General features: G+C 49.0%; 1 protein-coding gene across 3 annotated transcripts in view; it reads right to left on the bottom strand.

Annotated features, from left to right (window-relative positions):
* Positions 1-13790, bottom strand: part of adcy3a (adenylate cyclase 3a) — a 459057-nt gene that overhangs the window by 268320 nt on the left and 176947 nt on the right. The window lies entirely within an intron of this gene.

Here is a 13790-nt window from a genome sequence, read left to right as displayed (position 1 = left end):
TTATCTTAGTGTCGTCTGCAAACTTGGAACATTGCCCTTGGTCCCCAACTCCAAAATCATCTATGTAAATTGTGAACAATTGTGGGCTCAACACTGATCCCTGAGGGACACCACTAGCTACTGATTGCCAACCAGAGAAACACCCATTAATCCCCACTCTTTGCTTTCTATTAATTAAGCTACTTTCCCCTTAATGCCATGCATCTTTATCTTATGCAGGAACCTTTTGTGTGGCACCTTGTCAAAGGCTTTCTGGAAATCCAGATGTACCACATCCATTGGCTCCCCGTTGTCTACCGCACTGGTAATGTCCTCAAAAAATTCCACTAAATTAGTTAGGCACGACCTGCCCTATATGAACCCATGCTGCGTCTGCCCAATGGGACAATTTCCATCCAGATGCCTCGCTATTTCTTCCTTGATGATAGATTCCAGCATCTTCCCTACTACCGAAGTTAAGCTCACTGGCCTATAATTACCCGCTTTCTGCCTACCTCCTTTTTTAAACAGTGGTGTCACATTTGCTAATTTCCAATCCGCCAGGACCATCCCAGAGTCTAGTGAATTTTGGTAAATTATCACTAGTGCATTTGCAATTTCCCTAGCCATCTCTTTTAGCACTCTGGGATGCATTCCATCAGGGCCAGGAGATTTGTCTACCTTTAGCCCCATTAGCTTGCCCATCACTACCTCCTTGGTGATAACAATCCTCTCAAGGTCCTCACCTGTCACAGCTTCATTTCTATCAGTCACTGGCATGTTATTTGTGTCTCCCACTGTGACGACCGACCCAAAAAACCTGTTCAGTTCCTCAGCCATTTCCTCATCTCCCATTATTGAATCTCCCTTCTCATCCTCTAAAGGACCAATATTTACCTTAGCCACTCTTTTTTGTTTTATATATTTGTAGAAACTTTCACTATCTGTTTTTATATTCTGAGCAAGTTTACTGTCATAATCTATCTGACTCTTCTTTATAGGTTTTTTAGTAGCTTTCTGTTGCATCCTAAAGATTTCCCAGTCCTCTAGTCTCCCACTAATCTTTGCCACTTTGTACGCTTTTTCCTTCAATTTGATGCTCTCCCTTATTTCCTTAGATATCCACGGTCGATTTTCCCTCTTTCTACCGTCCTTCCTTTTTGTTGGTATAAACCTTTACTGAGCACTGTGAAAAATCGCTTGGAAGGTTCTCCACTGTTCCACCATAAAGTCTTTGCTCCCAGTCTACCTTAGCTAGTTCTTCTCTCATCCCATTGTAATCTCCTTTGTTTAAGCACAAAACACTACTGTTTGATTTTACCTTCTCACCCTCCATCTGTATTTTAAATTCCACCATATTGTGATCGCTCCTTTCGAGAGATCCCTAACTATGAGATCATTAATCAATCCTGTCTCATTACACAGGACCAGATCTAGGACCGCTTGTTCCCTCGTAGGTTCCATTGCATACTGATCTAGGAAACTATTGCGGATACATTCTATAAACTCCTCCTCAAGGCTGCCTTGACCGACCTGGTTAAACCAATCAACATGTAGATTAAAATCCCCCATGATAACTGCTGTACCATTTCTACATGCATCCGTTATTTCTTTGTTTATTGCCTGCCCCACCATAATGTTATTATTTGGTGGCCTGTAGACTACTCCTATCAGTGACTTTTTCGACAGAGCTACACCACCTCCCTTACCATCCACTCTGTCCTTCCGAATAGTTTGATACCCTTGGATATTTAAGTCCCAGTCGTGACCATCCTTTAACCATGTTTCAGTAATGGCCACTAAATCATAGTCATTCACGATGATTTGCGCCATCAACTCATTTACCTTATTCCGAATACTACGAGCATTCAGGTAAAGTACACTTATGTTGGCTTTTTTACCTCTGTTCTTAATCTTAACACCTCGATCAGTAACCTCTCCTAAGTTATATTTCCTCTTAACATTTCTCCTAATTTTCCTTGTCGTCGAACCCATATCTTCCTGTAACAACCTGCCGCATCGCTTACCATTAATGTTTTTACTTCCCGTTTTATTCCTTTCAGTATTCCTGGTCCTATTCACTGAGCTCCCCTCAGTCACTGTACCTTGTACTGTCGCCCTTTTTGATTTTTGACTATGGCTTCTCTGCCTTACACTTTCCCCCTTACTGCCTTTTGTTTCTGTCCCTGTTTTACTACCTTCCAACTTCCAGCATCGGTTCCCATCCCCCTGCCACATTAGTTTAAACCCTCCCCAACAGCTCTAGCAAACACCCCCCTAGGACATCGGTTCCAGTCCTGCCCAGGTGCAGACCGTCCGGTTTGTACTGGTCCCACCTCCCCCAGAACCGGTTCCAATGTCCCAGGAATTTGAATCCCTCCCTCTTGCACCATCTCTCTAGCCACGTATTCATCCTATCTATCCTGACATTCCTACTCTGACTAGCTCGTGGCACTGGTAGCAATCCTGAGATTACTACCTTTGAGGTCCTACTTTTTAGTTTAACTCCTAACTCCCTGAATTCAGCTTGTAGGACCTCGTCCCATTTTTTTAACCTATATCGTTGGTGCCTATATGCACCACGACAGCTGGCTGTTCACCCACCCCCCCCCCCCCAAGAATGTCCTGCAGCCGCTCCGAGACATCCTTGACCCTTGCACCAGGGAGGCAACATACCATCCTGGAGTCTCGATTGCGTCCGCAGAACCGCCTGTCTATTCCCCTTACAATTGAGTCCCCTATCACTATAGCCCGGCCATTCTTCTTCCTGGCCTCCTGCGCAGCAGAGCCAGCCACGGTGCCATGAACCTGGCTGCTGCTGCCTTCCCCTGGTGAGCCATCTCCCTCAACAGTATCCAAAGCGGTATATTTATTTTGCAGGGAGATGACCGCAGGGGACACCTGCACTGCCTTCCTACTCTTGCTCTGTCTTTTGGTCACCCATTTTCTATCTCCCTCAGTACCTTTCACCTGCGGTGTGAGCAACTCGCTAAACGTGCTATCCACGACATCCTGAGCATCGCGGATGCTCCATAGTGAGTCCATCCGCAGCTCCAGAGCTGTCAAGCGGTCTAACAGGAGCTGCACCTGGACACACTTCTTGCACGTGAAGGAGCCAGGGACAGTGGACGTGGCCCTGAGCTCCCGCATCGCACACGAGGAGCATGACACGGGTCTGGGATCTCCTGCCATGTCTTAAACCTTAGGTTAACTTATACAAATACAATTCCAAAAATGAAAGAAAAGAAAAAGAAATAAATTAGACAATCAAAAGAAAAACTACTTACCAGTCACTTACCAGGGATAAAAGGCACCTCCCCCCCAAGCTTCAAATTCCCACCTAGCTTCAAATTCCCAAACTCACTCTGACTGTGTCCTCTCTGTCTCACTGGGAGAACTCACTGGGCGTGAGGTTAAAGTTGCTCTTTTTAAACTGTCCTGAGTTGACTCCCCCCCCCCACCTGCTTTCAGATCAAAGTAGATTAAAGTGACTGACACTTAGCTGCCAACCAGTTATGTGAGTGGGTGGGGCAGCCCTTGTTAACCTACACTGCACAATACTAGCTTAATATAAATTAATTTAAACTCCTGAAATTTAAAAGGAACAGTCTTACCGATTGGATTGGATTCAATTCCCACCTAGATTGAAATTCCCAAACTCACTCTTGGTTGTGTCTCACTCTGGCTGTGTCTTCTCTGGCTCACTGGGAGAACTCACTCCAGTGAGGCGGATCTTTTTAGTTCAGGAAAATTGGCGGAGTTACAACAAAAAGATATAGAAATAAAACGGATGTATCAGAAAGTGTACACAGAAGAGGAATCTGTGTGTATACCAGAGTGTTATTACCGTAAAAGCCATGTCTTGATGAGAAAATGGAGACCTGTACATATGCAGGTGGATGAAAAGTGGGCAGAAGTTCATCAAGTAGTATTGCCGGTAGGGTATAGAAAGGAGGTGTTGCGAGTTGCACATGAGGTACCAGTGGGAGGTCATTTGGGAATATGGAAAACTCAAGCTAAAATCCAGAAACATTTTTATTGGCCTGGACTACATAAGGATGTAGTTAAATTTTGTCAATCATGCCACACATGTCAAATGAGAGGGAAACCTCAAACAGTGATAAAACCAGCGCCCTCAATACCCACTCCAGCATTTGAGGAACCTTTTACAAGGGTCCTAATTGATTGTATAGGACCGCTTCCTGAAACAAAAAGTGGGAATCAATATCTTTTGACTATAATGGATGTGTCTACTAGGTTTCCAGAGGCCATTCCAGTAGGTAATATTACAGCTAAAAAGATTGTGGAGGAGTTACTTAAATTATTTTACGAGATATGGACTACCCATAGAAATTCAATCGGATCAAGGATCAAATTTTACCTCAAGGTTATTCAAAAAGGTTATGATAGCTTAGGAATGAAACAATTTCACTTCCAGTTGCGGCGATGCGGAGCGAAGCCGCACGTTTCGGCAGCTCCTGCGACAACGGACTTTTGGGCTCTCCAGTGGAGCCCCAACGGAACTTTCTTGATTTGATCCCGTGTGGGAAGGTGCAGTAAGGTCCCTCCTTACGTTACATGGCCGAGATTAGCGGTGGAGCGGCGAGAAAAGAGGCTCTGGAGCAGCGGGAAAATCGAGGGGGAAAAGCAAAATGGCGGAGGGCGGAGATCGAGCAGCGTGGGGGCCGGACCAGCAGGAGTTCCTCAAGCACTGTGTGGAGGAGCTGAAAAAGGAGGTGCTGGCGCCAATGCTGTTGCCGGTCGAGGGGCTGAAGAAGACCCAGAAGGCCCAGGCGGTGGAGCTTCGTGAGGAGAGAGATAAAACGAATGAGAACGAGGACGAGATCCTGGGCCTGGCGGTAAAAATGGAGGCGCATGAGGCGGTGCACAGGAGGTGGGCCGAGAGAATCAAGGTCCTGGAGAACAGGTCGAGGAGGAAGAACCTCCAGATTCTGGGTCTCCCCGAAGGAGTGGAGGGAGCTGATGCCGGGGTGTACATGAGTACGATGCTCCAGTCGCTAATGGGTGCGGAGGCCTCTCCAACCCCCCTGGAGCTGGAAGGGGCTCACCGGGTCCTGGCGAGGAGACCCAAGGCTGATGAGTCGCCAAGGGCGATAGTGGCAAGGATCCATCGCTTCGCGGACAAAGAAAGTGTGCTGAGATGGGCCAAGAAGGTGCGGAGCAGTAGATGGGCGAAAGCGGTGATCTGAGTTTACCAGGATTGGAGCGTGGAGGTGGCGAGAAGGAGAGCTGGCTTCAACCGGGCCAAGGCGGTGCTGCATAAAAAAAGAGTCAGGTTCGGAATGCTGCAGCCTGCGCGACTGTGGGTCACTTATCAGGACCGACACCACTATTGGCTTGGACCTTTATTCAGACGGAAAAACTGGACTCGAACTGAGGGGATGTGGTTGTGAGGGGATGTGGTTGTATATGGGGTTGTAAATATGGGTAAAGAATACTTCATGGGTGGGATGATGGATGGGGATGCGGGTAGCGTTCTGGTTAAAATTCCTTTTCTCTTTTCTGTAGACGAGATGATGATGATGGGGAATGTGGGCGTCGGTGCTGGAGGGAGGTGAGACTCGGGGATGAGGGAACTGGGATAATGGCCGCAACAGGAGCTGCGCCACAGGGGGCGGGGCTGGTTCGGGAAAGCGCGGGCTTTTTCCCGCGCCAAAAAAGGGGGGGGGGGGGATGGAGGAAGGTAAGGAGGAGGAGAGACTCCCACACGGGGAGATCAACAGGAAGGCGGGGGAAGCCGGGGTCAGCAGAAGTCAGCTGACTCACGGAAGTAATATGGGGGGAGCAAAAGAGCTAGATGTGGATCTAGTGGGGGGGGGGGGGGGGGGGGAAGGGGGGGACATTAGGGTTGCTGCTGCACTGTCAGAGGGGGAACTGAAAATGGAAGAGGTGGTCGGGACGGTGGTTCCCCGCCTGGGGGACTGGAGGGTGCGGGAGGCGCGAACACGGGACTGGCCTAAGATAGGAGATGGCTAGTCGGCGGGGGGTGGGGGTGGGGTAACCCCCCAATCCAGCTGATCACGTGGAATGTGAGAGGCCTAAATGGGCCGGTTAAGAGGGCCCGAGTGTTCGCGCACCTAAAGGGACTGAAGGCAGACGTGGCCATGCTTCAGGAGACACATCTGAAGGTGGCGGATCAGGTCAGGTTGAGAAAGGGATGGGTAGGACAGGTGTTCCATTCGGGGCTGGATGCGAAGAATAGAGGGGTGGCAATACTGGTGGGGAAGCGGGTGTCGTTTGAGGCCAAGAACATAGTAGCGGACAAGGGAGGCCGATACGTGATGGTGAGTGGTAGGTTGCAGGGGACGGGGGTGGAACTGGTGAATGTATATGCCCCGAACTGGGACGATGCTGGATTCATGAAACGGATGTTGGGGCGTATTCCGGACCTGGAGGTAGGAAGTTTGATAATGGGTGGGGATTTTAACACGGTGCTGGACCCAGCATTAGATCGCTCCAGATCTATGACGGGGTGGAGGCCGGCTGCAGCCAAGGTGCTTAGGGGGTTTATGGACCAGATGGGGGGCGTAGATCCGTGGAGATTTGCCAGGCCTTTGGCCAGAGAATTCTCTTTTTTCTCCCACGTACATAAGGCCTACTCCCGGATAGATTTTTTCGTTCTGGGCAGGGCACTGATCCCAAAAGTGGAGGGAACGGAGTATTCGGCCATAGCCATTTCAGACCATGCCCCGCACTGGGTGGAGGTGGAGCTGGGGGAGGAGAGGGACCAACGCCCGTTGTGGCGGTTGGATGTGGGACTGCTGGCGGACGAGGAAGTGTGTGGGAGAGTGCGGGGCTGCATCGAAAGGTATCTGGAGGCCAACGACAACAGGGAGGTGCAGGTGGGAGTAGTATGGGAGGCGCTGAAGGCGGTGGTCAGGGGAGAGTTAATCTCCATCAGGGCTCATAGGGAGAAGAGAGAGGGCAGGGAAAGGGAGAGGTTAGTGGGGGAGATTTTAAGGGTGGACAGGAGATATGCAGAGGCTCCGGATGAGGGACTACTCGGGGAGAGACGAAGTCTCCACACGGAGTTCGACCTGTTGACCACGGGGAAGGCAGAGGCACAGTGGAGGAAGGCACAGGGGGCGATATATGAATATGGGGAGAAGGCGAGCCGGATGCTGGCACATCAGCTCCGTAAGAGGATGGCAGCGAGGGAAATAGGTGGAGTCAAAGATGGCAGGGGAACTACGGTGCGGAGTGCAGGGAAAGTGAATGAGGCTTTTAAGGCCTTTTACGAGGAGCTGTATAGGTCCCAGCCTCCAGGGGGAAAAGAGGGGATGCGACGATTCTTGGACCAATTGAGGTTCCCAAGGGTGGAGGAGCAGGAGGTGGCTGGTTTGGGGGCGCCAATTGGGGTGGAGGAGCTGGTTAAAGGACTGGGGAGCATGCAGGCAGGGAAGGCCCTGGGACCGGATGGGTTCCCGGTGGGGTTTTATAGGAAGTATGTAGACCTGTTAGCCCCGTTGCTGGTAAGGACCTTCAATGAAGCAAGGGAGGGGGGACCCTTCCCCCCGACAATGTCGGAGGCGACGATCTCTTTAATCTTGAAAAGCGGGATAAGGACCCACTGCAATGTGGGTCGTATAGACCGATCTCGCTCCTTAATGTAGATGCTAAGTTGCTGGCAAAGGTGCTGGCTACGAGGATTGAGGACTGTGTCCCGGGGGTGATTCACGAGGACCAGACGGGATTCGTAAAGGGTAGGCAGTTAAACACTAATGTGCGAAGGCTCCTCAATGTGATAATGATGCCATCGGTGGAGGGAGAAGCGGAGATAGTGACAGCCATGGACGCAGAGAAGGCCTTCGATCGGGTAGAGTGGGAGTATCTCTGGGAAGTGTTGAGGAGGTTTGGGTTCGGGGGAGGGTTTATTAGTTGGGTTAAGCTCCTGTATAAATGAAATGAATGAAATGAAAATCGCTTATTGTCACAAGTAGGCTTCAAATGAAGTTACTGTGAAAAGCCCCTAGTCGCCACATTCCGGCGCCTGTTCGGGGAGGCTGTTACGGGAATTGAACCGTGCTGCTGGCCTGCCTTGGTCTGCTTTCAAAGCCAGCGATTTAGCCCCTGTGCTAAACAGCCCCTGTTGCTAAAAAGCCCCGGTGGCGAGTGTGGTCACGAACCGGCGGAGGTCGGAGTATTTCCGGCTGTATCGAGGGACGAGGCAGGGGTGCCCCCTGTCCCCTCTGCTGTTTGCATTAGCAATTGAACCTTTGGCCATGGCGTTAAGGGAGTCGGGGAAATGGAAGGGGGTTGTCCGAGGGGGAGAGGAACATTGAGTGTCGCTGTACGCAGACGACCTGTTGCTGTATGTGGCGGACCCAGTGGAGGGGATGGTGGAGGTCATGCGGATAATAAGGGAGTTTGGGGACTTCTTGGGCTATAAGCTCAATGTGGGAAAGAATGAGCACTTTGTGATCCATCCGGGGGACCAGGGAAGAGGGATAGACGTCCTACCGTTGAGGAGGGCGGAAAGGAGCTTTCGATACTTGGGGATTCAGGTAGCTAGGAGCTGGGGGGCACTGCACAAACTTAATTTGACGCGGACGGTGGAACAGATGGAGGAGGACTTTAAAAGGTGGGACATGTTGCCACTCTCGCTGGCGGGCAGAGTACAGTCGATTAAAATGGTGGTCCTCCCGAGGTTTCTTTTTGTATTCCAATGCCTCCCAATCGTGATTACTAAGGCCTTCTTTGAGAGGGTAAGCAGGAGCATTATGGGATTTGTATGGGCGAGCAAGACCCTGAGGGTAAGGAGGGGGTTCCTGGAGCATAGCAGAGATAGAGGAGGACTGGCGTTGCCAAATCTGTGTGGCTACTACTGGGCAGCCAACGTGGCGATGATCCGTAAGTGGGTGATGGAGGGAGAGGGGGCGGCGTGGAAGAGGTTGGAGATGGCGTCCTGCAAAGGAACGAGCCTGGGGGCGCTGGTGACGGCACCGCTGCCGCTCTCGCCGACAAGGTACACCACGAGCCCGGTGGTGGCGGCAACGTTAAAGATCTGGGGGCAGTGGAGACGACACAGGGGCGCGATGGGAGCCTCGGTGTGATCCCCAATCAGAGATAACCATCGGTTTGTCCCGGGAAGGATGGATGTGGGGTTTCGGAGCTGGCATCGGGCAGGGATTAGAAGAATGGGGGACCTGTTCATCGATGGGACGTTTGCGAGCTTAGGGGCGCTGGAGGAGAAGTTTGGGCTACCCCCGGGAAACGCTTTCAGGTACATGCAAGTGAGGACGTTTGTGAGGCGGTTGGTGAGGGAATTCCCGCTGCTCCCGGCACAGGGGATTCAGGACAGGGTGATTTCGGGCGTATGGGTCGGGGAGGGCAAGGTGTCGGCAATATACCAGGAGATGAAAGAAGAAGGGTAGGCTTTGGTAGAGGAACTGAAGGGTAAATGGGAGGAGGAGCTGGGGAGGAGATTGAGGAGGGGCTGTGGGCTGATGCCCTAAGTAGGGTTAATTCCTCTTCCTCGTGTGCCAGGCTTAGCCTGATACAATTTAAGGTGGTTCACAGAGCGCATATGACGGGGGCGAGGCTGAGCAGGTTCTTTGGGGTAGAGGACAGATGTGGGAGGTGCTCAGGGAGCCCGGCGAACCATGTCCATATGTTTTGGTCATGCCCGGCACTGGAGGGGTTCTGGAGGGGAGTGGCGGGAACAGTATCTAAGGTGGTGAAAGTCCGGGTCAAGCCAAGCTGGGGGCTAGCAATATTTGGAGTAGTGGACGAGCCGGGAGTGCAGGAGGCGAAAGAGGCCGGCATTCTGGCCTTTGCGTCCCTAGTAGCCCGGCGAAGGATCTTGCTAATGTGGAAGGAGGCGAAGCCCCCCAGCCTGGAGGCCTGGATAAATGATATGGCTGGGTTTATCAAGCTAGAGAAGATAAAGTTTGCCTTGAGAGGGTCTGCGCAGGGGTTCTACAGGCGGTGGCAACCGTTCCTAGACTATCTCGCGGAGCGTTAGATGATGGTCGGACAGCAGCAACAGCAACCCGGGGGGGGGGGGGGGGGACATCGTTCGTGGGGGGGGCGGGGGGGAGGGAGGGTTTTCTGGGGGGCATTTGAGCAAGAAAACACACGAATGATCCGGAATCTGGCATGTACGGGAAGAATCCAATGTACAAAGTTCTGTACCTTATTGACTTGCCATGTCCGTGTCTTGCCACGCGAGCTTTCTTTCTTTTCTTTGTTACCGGGGGGGGGGGGGGGGGGGGGGGGGGCGGGGGGGATCAGCTGCGTACCATCCTGACTCACAGGGAGCGTTAGAAAGGTGGCATCAGACATTAAAGACAATGTTGAGGGCGTATTGTCAAGATTATCCAGAGGATTGGGATAAAGGAATTCCATTCGTATTGTTTGCAATTAGGGATGCACCTAATGAGTCAACCAAATTCAGTCCTTTTGAAGTAATTTTTGGTCATGAGGTAAGAGGACCACTTAAATTGATTAAGGAAAAATTGTTGGGTGAGAAATCGGAAATTACATTATTGGATTACGTGTCAAATTTTAGGGAACGATTAAATAGAGCAGGGGAATTGGCTTGACAACATTTGAAAGTTGCACAAAATGTGATGAAACGGGTAGCGGACAAGAAATCCAAAGTTCGTAGTTTTGCCAGTGGGGATAAAGTTTTAGTGTTGTTACCAGTGGTAGGGGAGCCTTTAAAAGCTAGGTTATGTGGACCGTATCAGATTGAAAGGAAATTAAATGAGGTGAATTATGTGGTAAAAACACCAGATAGAAGGAAGACTCACCGAGTGTGTCATGTGAATATGCTGAAAAGGTACTTTGAAAGGGAACGAGAGAAAAAGGAGGTATTAATGATTCCAACTCAAAGTGACGAACCAAATCCAGATGACTGTGAATTTGACATACCTCAAATTAAAAATTGGGATGAATTGTTGAGTTACCTTCCAGAGGAAAAACGGACTGACCTGAAAGAGTTATTGATATCACATGGGCAAGTTTGTGGAGATAAATTGGGAAGTACTAAAATGGTTATATATGATGTAGATGTGGGAAATGCTGTTCCTATCAAACAACATCCATATAGACTTAACCCTTTAAAATTGGCACAGGTTAACAGAGAGATTGAGAGTATGCTTAAAAATGGCATAATTGAAGTGGGTTGCAGCCAATGGAGCTCACCCATAGTGACGGTACCTAAACCAGACGGTACCCAACGGTTGTGTGTGGACCATAGAAAGGTTAATGCAGTTACAAGAACGGACTCTTATCCTATCCCACGTTTGGAGGATTGCATTGAGAAAGTGGGACAATCAGCTTTTATTTCCAAACTGGATTTACTTAAAGGTTACTGGCAGGTACCTTTATCCGAAAGGGTGAAGGAGATTTCAGCTTTTGTGACTCCAGATGGTATATACCAATTCAAAGTTATGCCATTTGGCATGAAAAACGCCCCAGCCACATTTCAACGGTTAATTGACAAAGTTGTTTCAGGATTACCCAATTGTGCGGTATACATCGACGATCTGGTCATTTTCAGCCAGACATGGACAGAACATTTAAAACATCTGATGGAGTTATTCGATCAACTTCAGGGGGCGGGTTTGGTGATAAACCTAGCCAAAAGTGAATTTGGAAGTGCCCGAATCACTTTCCTTGAGAAGTTTCCGAAACCCTCGAGACGAAGGGAAATAATGCGATTTCTTGGCATGAGTGGATTTGATCGAACATTTGTGCAAAAGATTTGTAGCGTGATTGCTCCACTGATGGACTTGCTGAAGAAACGTCAAAAAGTTCAGTGGACAGTGGAGTTTCAGTCAGACATTTGACTGCCTGAAAGCTGTGATCACCAATGCTCCTGTGTAGGAGAATTACAAAGACTCTGTGATCAGATTGAACTAAAGTATCTGACTTTAAAGAGAAATGCCGAGGCGGAGAGAAATGGACGGATCGTGCAGAGACCGTCTTGTTCAAAGAGACTGTTAATCGAGAAGGATTTCAGTTGGAGGAAGAAGAAGGAAGAAAATGGACTATATTATTATACCTGTTTGCGTGTGTTGTTTTTTTGAAACAAAAAGTATATTTACTCTGTGCATTTCTTAAAGGATGGAGAAAAGATGAAAAATGAAACCATCTTGAAGTTGATGGGTTTTTTTTTCTTGGGGGGGAGGTGTCATGTGAGAGTACCTTTAAGAAATGGAGCTGCTAATGTTACTGGAGTGATGTCAGAGTATGGGTGGAGCTGAGCTCCACTTCTGCTTTTTGAGTTTAAGTTTGAGAAAAGCTTGTGTGTCTGTGAGCTGAACTGCTGTTGATCTCTGCCATCCAAAGGCTATCTATGGATCATTTGGGTGAACCCAGGATTGTAAAAAATATCTCAGTATTGAATATAAATCTAATGTGCTCCTGTTTGAAGGTTTGTTAAGTCTTTTGGACAGCATACAGGTTATTTAGTGTTTTATTCTTTGGGGGTGTATTTGAATTAATGGTTGTTAAGATATTCACTGTTTGTTTTGGAAAGGTTACCTTGAGTTCATAGAATAAACATTGTTTTGTTTCAAAAACCTCTGGTCCATTTTCTGCTGTCCCACACCTGTAGAGTGGGCCGTGTGCTCCCCATACCACAATCTAGTAAAAGTTGTGGGTCAGGTGAACTCCATGATACATTTTGGGATTCTCTAAACCCTGGCCCATAACACATTACCAGTGCGGTAGATAACGGGGAGCCAATCGATGTGGTATATCTGGATTTCCAGGGAGCTTGTGACCAGGTGCCATATAAAAGGTTGCTGCATAAGATAAAGATGCATGGCATTAAGGGGAAAGTAGTAGCATGGATAGAGGATTGGTTAATGAATAGAAAGCAAAGAGTGGGGATTAATGGGTGTTTCTCTGGTTGGCAATCAGTAGCTAGTGGTGTCCCTCAGGGAGCAGTGCTGGGCCCACAATTGTTCACAATTTACATAATACTAATAATCGCTTGCTGTCACAAGTCGGCTTCAATGAAGTTACTGTGAAAAAACCCCAGTCGCCACATTCTGGCGCCTGTTCGGAGAGGCTGGTACAGGAATTGAACCCACGTTGCTGGCCTTGTTCTGCATTACAAGTCAGCTGTTTAGCCCACGGTGCTAAACTAGCCCCCGTTTGGGGACCATGTGCAATGTATCCAAGTTTGCAGACGACACTAAGATGAGTGGTAAAGCAAAAAGTGCAGAGGATACTGGAAGTCTGCAGAGGGATTTGGATAGGCTAAGTGAATGGGCTAGGGTCTGGCAGATGGAATACAATGTTGACAAATGTGAGGTTATCCATTTTGGTAGGAATAACAGCAAAAGGGATTATTATTTAAATGATAAAATATTAAAACATGCTGCTGTGCAGAGAGACCTGGGTGTGCTAGTGCATGAGTCGCAAAAAGTTGGTTTTCAGGTGCAACAGGTGATTAAGAAGGCGAATGGAATTTTGTCCTTCATTGCTAGAGGGATGGAGTTTAAGACTAGGGAGGTTATGCTGCAATTGTATAGGGTGTTGGTGAGGCCACATCTGGAGTATTGTGTTCAATTTTGGTCTCCTTACTTGAGAAAGGACGTACTGGCGCTGGAGGGTGTGCAGAGGAGATTCACTAGGTTAATCCCAGACCTGAAGGGGTTGGATTACGAGGAGAGGTTGAGTAGACTGGGACTGTACTCGTTGGAATTTAGAAGGATGCGGGGGGGGGGGGATCTTATAGAAACATATAAAATCATGAAGGGAATAGATAGGATAGATGCGGGCAGGTTGTTTCCACTGGCGGGTGAAAGCAGAACTAGGGGGCATAGCCTCAA

The sequence above is a fragment of the Scyliorhinus torazame genome, chromosome 1 (assembly GCF_047496885.1).
Source record: "Scyliorhinus torazame isolate Kashiwa2021f chromosome 1, sScyTor2.1, whole genome shotgun sequence".
Lineage (NCBI taxonomy): Eukaryota > Metazoa > Chordata > Chondrichthyes > Carcharhiniformes > Scyliorhinidae > Scyliorhinus > Scyliorhinus torazame.
Note: the sequence above shows the minus strand (reverse complement) of the source record. Positions and strands in the feature narration are given on the sequence as shown.